Source organism: Cervus elaphus, chromosome 3, assembly GCF_910594005.1.
Source record: "Cervus elaphus chromosome 3, mCerEla1.1, whole genome shotgun sequence".
NCBI classification, from domain to species: Eukaryota; Metazoa; Chordata; class Mammalia; order Artiodactyla; family Cervidae; genus Cervus; species Cervus elaphus.
The window spans coordinates 31,875,294-31,885,124 of NC_057817.1; the positions used below are offsets into that span (position 1 = coordinate 31,875,294).

The following is a 9,831-nucleotide window of genomic DNA, read 5'->3' on the forward strand; positions in this document are numbered from 1 at the left end:
GCAAAGGAGACCCGGGTTCAATCCCTGGGCTGGGAAGAGCCCCTGAAGAAAGAAATGGCAACCCATTCCAGTATTCTTGCCTCGAGAACTCCATGGACAGAGGAGACTACAGTCCATGGGGTCACAAAGAGTCAGACAAGACTGAGTGACTAAGACTTTCACTTTCTTTCATTGGCTATCTAATTTACACATGGTAATATACATATTTCAACGCTGCTCTCTCGATTCATCCCACCCTCTCCTTCCCACCCTGTGTCCCTAAGTCTGTTCTCTTTGCCTGAGTCTCTAGTCCTGCCCTGCAGATAGGAGTGCTAACCATTTTTTTTTTGGAATGATCATTGTTATTAGCATCCTGAGTACATGCCGTGAATTAGTTTTCAGATGCATTGCTAATGATCAGTTTGGGGTACAGCCCCAGAAGCATCACCAAGCCTTCTCCATTCTATTTCAGAGCAGCTCTGTTGCGGCAGCCCCACTCCCTGCTTCCTTCCTCCTTAGGACTCTGTTCAGCCTCAGGCCACAGGGACCACTTTAGGCCCTGCAGTGCCAACAGCCTGCCTGTGGTCGTGGCCGAGCACTCCCCTATCTTTGCTGGACAGCTGTGCTGCCTGGCTCTTTGTTCCCAAAGTAGAGCTTCCTCTATAGACTTTCCACATTCTCATTTCTCCCTCCAGAAGTTGCTGTAAGGTATCCTAGACTCCCCTCTCCTCTCTGACCCGTGTCACTCAAAGAACACCAGCTCCAAGTCCCAGGGAGATTGTATGTCCCCCTAGGGTGGCCCCATAAACTTCCCTCCTAAACAGAAGTTTCAAGGGTGTCTTGGATGGCACATGTCCTACCAAACTCTGATTCTAAGTGGCTCCATCCCAAGTTTTGGTGATGAAGAACTATGGGTGATTTCTTACAGCAAGGGACTTCACTTACATGGTTAGTATTAGAACCTATTCTTTTCCAAATGACTGATGCTGGAGGCTCCTCTTTGACCTTTCTGCATCAGGGAGAGCCTCTCCTGCAGCTTTCAGGTGGCGTGAGTGGTCTGGTTACTAAGACTGATGATTTCTAGGTCAACATCCACCCATTGCCAGTGCCTGGAGAAATGTGTCCAGTTGGGCCATCCCCTCTTGTGGTCTTGCTGGCACGGTACAGCTTAGTCCATTGGATACCCTTCAGTGGATCTGCCCCATGGCCCTGGGAGTTTGGGGCGGGGGGACTTGTTATTTTTCGACTTTACAGATAAGACTTTAAATGGTTTGTACAAGACCACCCAGCTCAAAAGTGGGAGAGCTGTGACTTAAACCTAGGCCTCCTGAATCCAAGGCCTGTTCCCTTTACTCCCATAGGATTCGTTTCTTGCCTTTGGACCTGGCTCTGGGGAAGGAATATCCTGAGAAACCCGAGTCAGTCTCGTCTTCATGCCTTGCCCAGTATGAGCCAGAGCAGCTGAGCATAAATGGGCCAACGGAGCCCAGGTCTACCCCGGCCTGGCCTTCCCCCTTGTTGGGGGGGGTGGGGGGGTGGGGGGCTGCACACACAGTATGGATCCCAGGAATTGGACCAGATCCTAAGCTTCATCTGAAAACATGGCCCCGGCCTGATCCCTCGAGCTCCAGGTCTGTTTCTCATAACATTTCTCACTGTTTTCTTTCTGCTTTAACTTTGGTCTCCTCTCTGTGTCTCTCCTCTCTATTGAACTTGATTTTCCTCTTTGTTCCTCTCTTGGTATCCAGAGTATCTCTTGTTGATTTCTTCTTTCTCCCCTCTGGTCCTCTGTCCTTCTTTAGAACTTCCTGGGTTAAGCAGGCATGGAGATGCTTCAGCCTGCTAGCAGAGAGGCTGCTGAGAGCCTCCCCTCCGCATTCTCCTCCCCCTGCCCCTTCCTTTCCTCCCTCGCCCCCTCCTCCATGCCCTCCACTGGCAGCCCTCCCCCCCGCCCCTCTCACGTGGGCCCTGGCCCCCCATTGCCTCAGCCAGCTCCTCCCTGATGCGTGGGGCTGGGACGAAGGTACAGGGAGGCCCTTAGAGCCACTTCTTTGGATACAAAAGCTTCTTTCTCCCCCTCGGAGATGAGGTTTCCAGGCAGGTTATTTTTATAGCAGGGCTCAGGCAGGATCCTTTAGAGAAAATAAACAAAGTCACACACACCAGTCCTTCACACCCTGCAGCCCCTTCCCTGGAGAGGGGCCCAGCCGGGCTGTGCCGACACACGGACGCCCACCGCCCCAGAGGGGCCGCAGAAGCTGCTGCCCGTGTGGAGAGAGGCCGGGAGGTCCGCGCTAGGGGAGGGGCCCCTGTGAGGGGGACAGACAAAGGTCCTCTGCGGCTGGTCCGACGGGGGTCCCGGAGAAGAGGGTTGAAACCCTGGGGCTCCATCTCACAATCTGGGCCAGGGGCTCCAGTTCTGCTTCCACAGGGGAGAGTCATTCAAATTCAGCTTTGACTCCCATTTGCTAAATGCCTCCCAAAAGCCAGGCACTGTGCTTGGAGCTTTCATGCACATTTCATTTCTTCATCATCATCATAACCCATAGAATTCAGTTCAGCAAACTGCCGTTTTGCATCCACTGCTATGTGCCGTTTCAGATGCCTGAGAGACAAGAATACACAACAGAGAGGTGTGTCCTCAGGGCACTTTCTGGATTGGGGGGTGGGTAGGGGGTAGGGGCGAGACAACAGGACCCCAAGAATCTGAGGTGGTTGCCATCATGCTCATCTTGCAGATGAGAAAACTGAGGCTCAAATGAGGTGAAGTGACCTTCCCTTGGAGTACTGTCCAAGGGAACGTGGGCCTTGAAAATCAGGGCATCAGGGATGTCTGGGGGTGCGCTTCTGCGAAGAGGATGAGGAAGGCAAGAAGCCTGAGCAGGGCTGAAGGACAGGCACGAGCCTGCCTCCAGCTTTCCCAGGGTCCCTGGTCCCCAGCTTTCCAGACCTAAGGTGGGGCACACAGGGTTCCCAAACCTGGAGGGCAGGCAGGCAGGCAGCACTGCCTCGTCTCCCAGATCCCCAGAAAGGAGGGCCTTTCATAACTAGGTGCCCTGCAGTCTCCTCAAAGCTCCTTTATGAGGACGGCTCAGGTTAAAAGGCTTCATAAATCACACACATTCCCCGTTGGGCAGGGCAGAAATATACAGCCCCTGAGCATCCCTTCCCAGCAAAGGCAAACAGCTCAGGGCTGCGGCCAGGAGTCCCCCGAGGCCAGCGCTGTCCTCCCTGCCTCAGCACAGCCCGTCCCTGACCAGGGGGCGCCACACCCCCGCTCCCGCCCAGAACGTGGAATTGCAGAGCCCGGCATTCACACTAACTCTGAGCATCAGTGCTCCCTCAGCCCCAGCGCTCATTCCGCCTTTCTGTGGCTGATTGTGGAGTGAAGGAATGTGTCCTCGGTTCAAAAGTTTCAAGTGTCAGGAGGTCGAGTTCTAGCGAGTTCCTGAAGAGCCGAAGGAGCCCCCAGCAACTCATTCTGGTATCTCGACTCCCTTATCTTTAAAATGGAACTAATGACACTTAGGTGGTGGGGTTACTAAGAGTATCTAGACAGGCGGGACTTTGCATGCACGCACACAGGTCAGAGCTGCTGCCAGCGCTGCTCCCGATTACAAGCTGGTGCTGGCAATGGAGGTTCGGGGTCCCCTGAGGCCCCACCTCCATCTCCAGATGTTCACATAATGGAGTTTGTTTGGACCTCGCCTCTGGTACCCTCAGGATCAGGCAAGAGAGCTGGCGGCCTTTCCAGGACCCTGGGCCTTCCGTTTCCGGCCTGAGCCCAAGGCATCCCCTTTGAACCCCCCAGTTCTCGTCCCACCCCCTCTCCCGGGTCGCAGTTGATTATTTTCATTCGACTGGGGCTGACCTCAGTATGGTTTAATGGCCTTTTCCTCCCGCGGCCACTCTCATCTGACACCTGGAATGCCGCTCTGAGCTGCTCGCGCCTTTCTGTCTCTGCTAATGAGGTTTTCTAACAAAGCCCTGCGTCACTGGAGTCTGCTCACAGAGGGACCGCTGGACCGCCGCCTGGGGACCCGGGCTCTGTGGGAGGAAGGGGATGTGGGGGGCGGGGGGAGGGCCGAGGGAACACAGCACTTCTTTCAGAAAAGGCTGAGGGCTGGGCGGGGGAAGGAAGGCACGCTGCTACCTCCAGGCCGGCTCCAGGGTGGCCATGGGCCGGGCCAGTTGCTGGAGAATTCTTCCTAAGCCTCAGGCTCTGGAACTGCTTCTGGAGCCAACCTGAGCAAGGGTTGAGGGGCCAGACCAGGGAGCAGGGCCTGGAGCTGGTGGGTATACCCAGCACAGGGCCTGGGAGAAGGAGCCCTTGGGTGGATGCAGATGGCCTTGCATGTTTCCAGGCAATGTCCTATCTCCACCCATCTGCTCTGGGGACCCTTCCTGTGTCATCTCCACTGGCCTCACCTGCTCCTGGGAAGACTCCAGCTGTCCCACCAAATTTGAAGGATAAGAGGAAGGTAGTTTCACAAAGAGCCCTGGAGGCTAAAGAGAACTTGGTCCAGAGAAGAGTCAGCTACAAGATGGCCCAGGAATAGATGTTCTTCAAGGCTCCAAAGTGTCCTTAGTGCCAGGAAAGGGTTTCAGACTCCGTGGAGCCTACTATCAAGAGAAAGTATGAAAACACATCACAGGACAGTCATGATCAATCAACAGATTGATCTATCAAGCACCTACTCCCTGGAAAACCAGTGCCAAAAGGCTGCTCTTGGCAAGAACTAAACTCAGGTTCAAGGAAGGTGCAGCTGCCATAGTTTACTTGCTCTCACTGTGTACCTGGTTCTTAGCCAGGAGCATCTCACTCAGCTCCCCGACAAACCTGGGAGGGAGCAAATGTTGCTGTCATTACCCACTCATTACAGATGAGACAACTGGGTAACAGAGAGGGTGAGTAACTGATTCAAGGACACACAGCTGGTAAGCAGTAGTGCCAGGATTGGAACTCATGAGCGCTATGCTGCGCTAGCTGTCCTTCCCCAGGGAGGAGGTGGTTTGGGGGCCTGGGAGGAGGGTGAAGGAGCAGGACAGGTTGGAGGTGGGTGGGCAGTTCACCTAAGTCAAGCAGTATGAGCAGAGAGACCAAAGGAAGGAGACCAGATGTCTGGGCAGTGAGTACACTGGGCCTGGGGCAGAGACTGGAAAGATGGATTAAGCAGGGCCTTGAGTGCCAGGCTGAGGAGTTGGCCTCCATCCTGAAGGCAATGGGGACTTACAGAGGGCTTCTGAGCAGTCTGAGATGTGATGAGGGTAGCAGGTCAGACCACAGGGGCCAGACAGAACCACTATCCGGGACGTTTCCAAGTATCCTGTCACTGGAGCTGTTTGGACACAGGGCAGCCCCTCTCTGCCCAGCCCAGGGTAGCACCCTCCTGTTTAGACCAAAACCTTGTTCATCAAACCCCCATGTTTAGGAAGCTTTAGGGGAGGGTCGAGATTAAGTTTGCTGTGTTCTCAGGTGGATTTGCCAGATCTGAGGACTACTATTTTTTTTCTAACTTTGTATTTTATATTGGAGTATAGCCAATTAACAATGTTGTGATAGCTTCAGGTGGACCACACCTGGTGCACCTGAAGGGTGGGCGGTACGTACACATGTATCCATTCTCCCCCAGACTCCCTTCCCAACCACCTAGACTCCTATTGATGTAATTGTTTCCTTAAGTCAACTCTCTCATTCTCTGTTGCTTTACTCAAGTTTACATGAACTGAAAGCTTTATATCATAGCACTGATATTCTACCTTTTCCTCCAATGCACATCAAAATAAATACATTACCAAAATATATAAGTATAAAACCAAAAATATTTACCTGTGTTCCACCTAAAATCACCCCAGGGAGCTCTGCACTTAGGAAATATTGGTGACCCTCCTGTTGCTCCCCCACTTGGAGTGACCTCATTCAAAGATTTCGCGTTTGGAAAAAGCAAGTCAGAAATCTCTCAGAGCCAAGGGAGGGGAGGAGGCCAGGCCTGGGGTGGGGGGTGGGGCTCTGTAAACCAGGCTGGGCAGGGAGGGGGTGCTGGGGGCTGTGAGACTGAGAGGCTGAGGGCAGGGGAGGGAGCTGCCCCAGGGAAGTGAATGAGGCCTTGTGAGAGCCGTGGCAGCTAGGCAGCGTGCAGAGACCATGCTGCAAGTGTGAAGCTTCCAACAACTTTTATGGATGATTTCGTAATAAACATCTGAGCCATCTGTCTGGACTGGGACCTGCGTCGTCCCGGGAGCCTGGAGACGGGACTGGGTGAGGGGCTGGTGTCTCGTGCGTGTCCCATGGTGTCCTGTCCCCAACCTCGACTTGTCCTCTTGTTCTTTTTTGTCATAATTAGGACAGCTTCCATATGCTGAAGGCTGTCTGAGCCTAGCAGCTCCCGTTGAAGTCTACATATTGTCTTTTTTAACCCTCATAATTACTTTATAAGGCCGGTGCTACAACTGTGCCACTTTAACATGTCAGGAAACGCGTGAACTCGTCAGGTGGCCGAGCTGCTAAATGGCAGAGCCTGGCTAGCCCTTTGGGTCCAGATCTGAATGACCCCCAAGCCCATGCTCTGAGCCACCTGACAACTTCTCTATCTTACTCTTTCTTGCTCGTATCAGCACACTGCTTGCCCTTTCCTCCTCTCTTCTCCTTTCAGAGTTAGACTCAGCTAGTGCCTCTCCTCTCAGACATTGCCAGGGAAATACTTGCACGCTCCCCCACTGCCTGGATGTCAGAACTGGTACCACTCATGAATATAGCAGGCCAGTCCATAAGGCAGCTGACTTTTCTCTGACGGGACTGACTAATCTAGTGCTGAGAAACCTTCTTAGTCATTGAAAGCCACTTGGATTATTAGCTTTGGCTTCAAATAAACAGATAAACTGCAGCCTGAAAGGAAATGGTTTCTGAGGTCTTTCTCTGAATTTGGTACATCAAAGACAACCAAGTTCTAGTTGGAAGCATGAACTTCTTACAAGAATCTTCCAAAGGTGTCCCGTGCTTTGTTTAGTTGCTGTATATGAATTGATAATCATTTTTAAAAAATTATAGATGCTCAATGGCCTTGTTGGGTCTATCCTAACAAGGAGAGACCTATCCTACCCATTCTAAAGACAGAATGTTATAGGAGAGGAAAACATCTCGAGAAGAAATGTTCTCGGGTGTCAGGAGGCAGAAATGGCAGCCTTGAAGCACTCCATTTGCAGCCCTGGTAAAACCTTAACAGCACAGCTCCTAATGAATCAGTCAGTCCACAAAAACTAGCCAAACTGACTTCAATCCTGCATTTCTAGGGTCTGGAGCTCTTGTAGGGCCCATTTGATCTGTAGATATATAATTTTCAAAACCCCCAGTGAGGAAGCAGTTAGCTGATAGTAATAACCCATGAATAGAAGGTACTCTGATCCTCTGTGCAGAAAAAAGTCAATTTGGGTTATTCAAAACCGTGGATCGACTGATGCATATATGTGTGCACTCAAACGCTGCCTTATGGCCTCCCTCAGTCTGTGTTTGCAGACTGTAGCCTTCCTCAGGGTGGAGAACATGGACCAGAGCAGTCCTTCTCCCTCCAAGATAGAGATCAGGAAAAGGGGGCCTCAGGGTCCAGGGGATGCTTCACACTCTGATCAATGTTTGGCTTAAAGGGCAGTGGGCCTCCAGGGTTGGAGCACCCACATTTATTCTACTCTAACACAATCAAGGAAGAGCAAGGCTGGAAAGATATAACTTTAGCTAAGGAATCTCAGCAAGTAACGAGCCCAGGCACTGGCCATCTACTGCAAGGGGGTGCAACCCTGGCTGGGAATCAGGCCTGAGAACCGGCCCAGTTCCTCCCTTCGCCTGGTCCGTGAGGGCTGCTCAGAGAGGAGAATCATGGACCAGGCTCTAGACAGCGACTTCCCTGAAGGACAGAGAGTGCTTGTTACAAGTAGCTCCTCAGGGTTGAAATTCCACTTCAGGTCTCAGCACCTAAAGTCATTTTTCTTCCTTATTTATGTTTCCTGTGGAAAGTCTGAAGAAAAATCTGTGGAGCATCTTTTGAGCTTGCATTTGGAAGGGAGAAAATATGCTCCCTTTTTGCTGGGCAAACATAGCAAACATTGGTGCTTTCACAACCCAGACACAAGCTGGTTTTCAAAGCCTCCCGCTTGGCGGCCCCACATAGCTCATCGGAGGGATGAGGGGTGTAGCACCTGGGCCGAGGAGGTTTGCTTTGGGAGCAGACCTTGGAATTTGTGAATTTTCTACTCCAAGCACATCCAAACGGAGCAAGCAGAGCCCCCTTCTGCACAAGCTTGCTTGGGCAACTAGGGCTCCATCTGCTTGGGGTGGAGCTAGAGAGCCAAGGGCCTTGGAGGACCAGCTCCCTGGTCCCCACGAAGACTGTGCTGGGGTGTTGGAGGCTTAGCAGAGAGGATGCAGATGGATCAAGATGGCCTCAGGGACTCTGGTCCTTTCCTCTGGGTGATGCTGAGATTAGAGGGTGGGGGTGAGAGTGAAGGGGACATGCTTCTGCACCCACAGATATTTCCAGGCTTCCAAACACTAATCAGGGAGACCACTGGGCAGAGGCTCCTTTAAAGCTAGAGCTGTGAGACTGTAGCTGCCCACTGTGGGCTGTCTGGTTATTTCATTGTGGTCTGTAGCAAGGATTTCCTTCCCTCCGTCCCTCCTTCCATCTCTCCCTTCCTCCATTCATTTCATGAGAGAGATAATACAATAAACTCCCAAGCACCCATCAAGAGCACCAACAATGATCTACTCACAGCCGATCTTGTTTCATCAATCGCTACACCTACTCCACCCACTCTATTCCTTCCAACTGGAATGTTTTGAAGCAAATTCCCAACATCAGCTTGGAGGAGTGTCGGTCACTCAGTTGTGTCCTGGTCTTCAAGACCCTATGGACTGTAGCCCACAAGTCTCCTCTGTCCACGTAGGATTTTCCAGGCAAGAATACTGGAGTGGGTTGCCATTTCCTTCTCCAGGGGATCTTTCCAACCCAGGGATTGAATCCATGTCTCTTGCATCTTATGCATTGGCAGGTGAATTCTTTACTACTAGCGCCACCTGTAAATCCCCGACATCATCTTATCCATAGACATTTAGACTTTTTTTTAAGTATTGGACACTGAAGAACACCAAGAACCCTCCCCTCACCCCAGGCCTATGTATGTGCATGCGTGTGTGCTCAGTAGCTTCAGCCGTGTCCAACTCTTTGGGACACCGTGGATTGTAGCCTGCCTGGCTCCTCTGTCCGTGTGATTTTCCAGGCAAGAATACTGGAGTGGGTTGTCCTGCCCTGCTTCAGGGGATCTTCCTGATCCAGGGATAGAACCTGCATCTCCTGCATTACAGACGGATTCTTTACCACTGAGCCACCAGGGAAACCCAGGCCTATGTAGTTTGCCAATCATGGCAGGGGCTCAGGGAATGTCTGAAGTGCATCTAAAGACCTGAAATTGAAAACCTCTGTTATACAGGATAATCTCTGACTTGGAGACAAAAGGAACCTTTCCTTTTGGTTTCTTGGAACTCACAGCTGTTCCTTCTAAGATGAACTTCCTTGTTTTGTTTGCACTGGCTATTTTTTAAGTGTAGAGGACCATGCTGGGTGATTGTAGGGGAAGGCAAAAGAAGGCAGGGCAGAGCAGCTGCCCTTCTGGTCCTTTCAGTCTAGTGGCGGGGGTGGGAGGAGACATGACAAGGAGCCCAGTGGGCTGAGGGAGCAAGAACTCAGCCTGAGAGGAGGAAGAACCTCCTCTGCATAATCTCTTCTGGGGGGTTGTTTATTGGCCGGCATTAGTTAGGTCTCTTAGTGGCTGTTAATGTGTTTGTTTAGGATCTCTTGTAAT

The 9,831-nt window shown here is 51.8% G+C and overlaps 1 long non-coding RNA gene across 1 annotated transcript; it reads right to left on the reverse strand.

Moving 5' to 3' along the window:
* Window positions 1-263: 263 nt before the first annotated feature.
* Window positions 264-5,905, reverse strand: LOC122682767. The gene is made up of 3 exons (XR_006337509.1): window positions 5,810-5,905; window positions 4,408-4,602; window positions 264-2,584 (listed from the first exon to the last, which is right to left on the reverse strand). It is a non-coding gene; the product is annotated as an uncharacterized LOC122682767 (long non-coding RNA).
* Window positions 5,906-9,831: the final 3,926 nt, after the last annotated feature.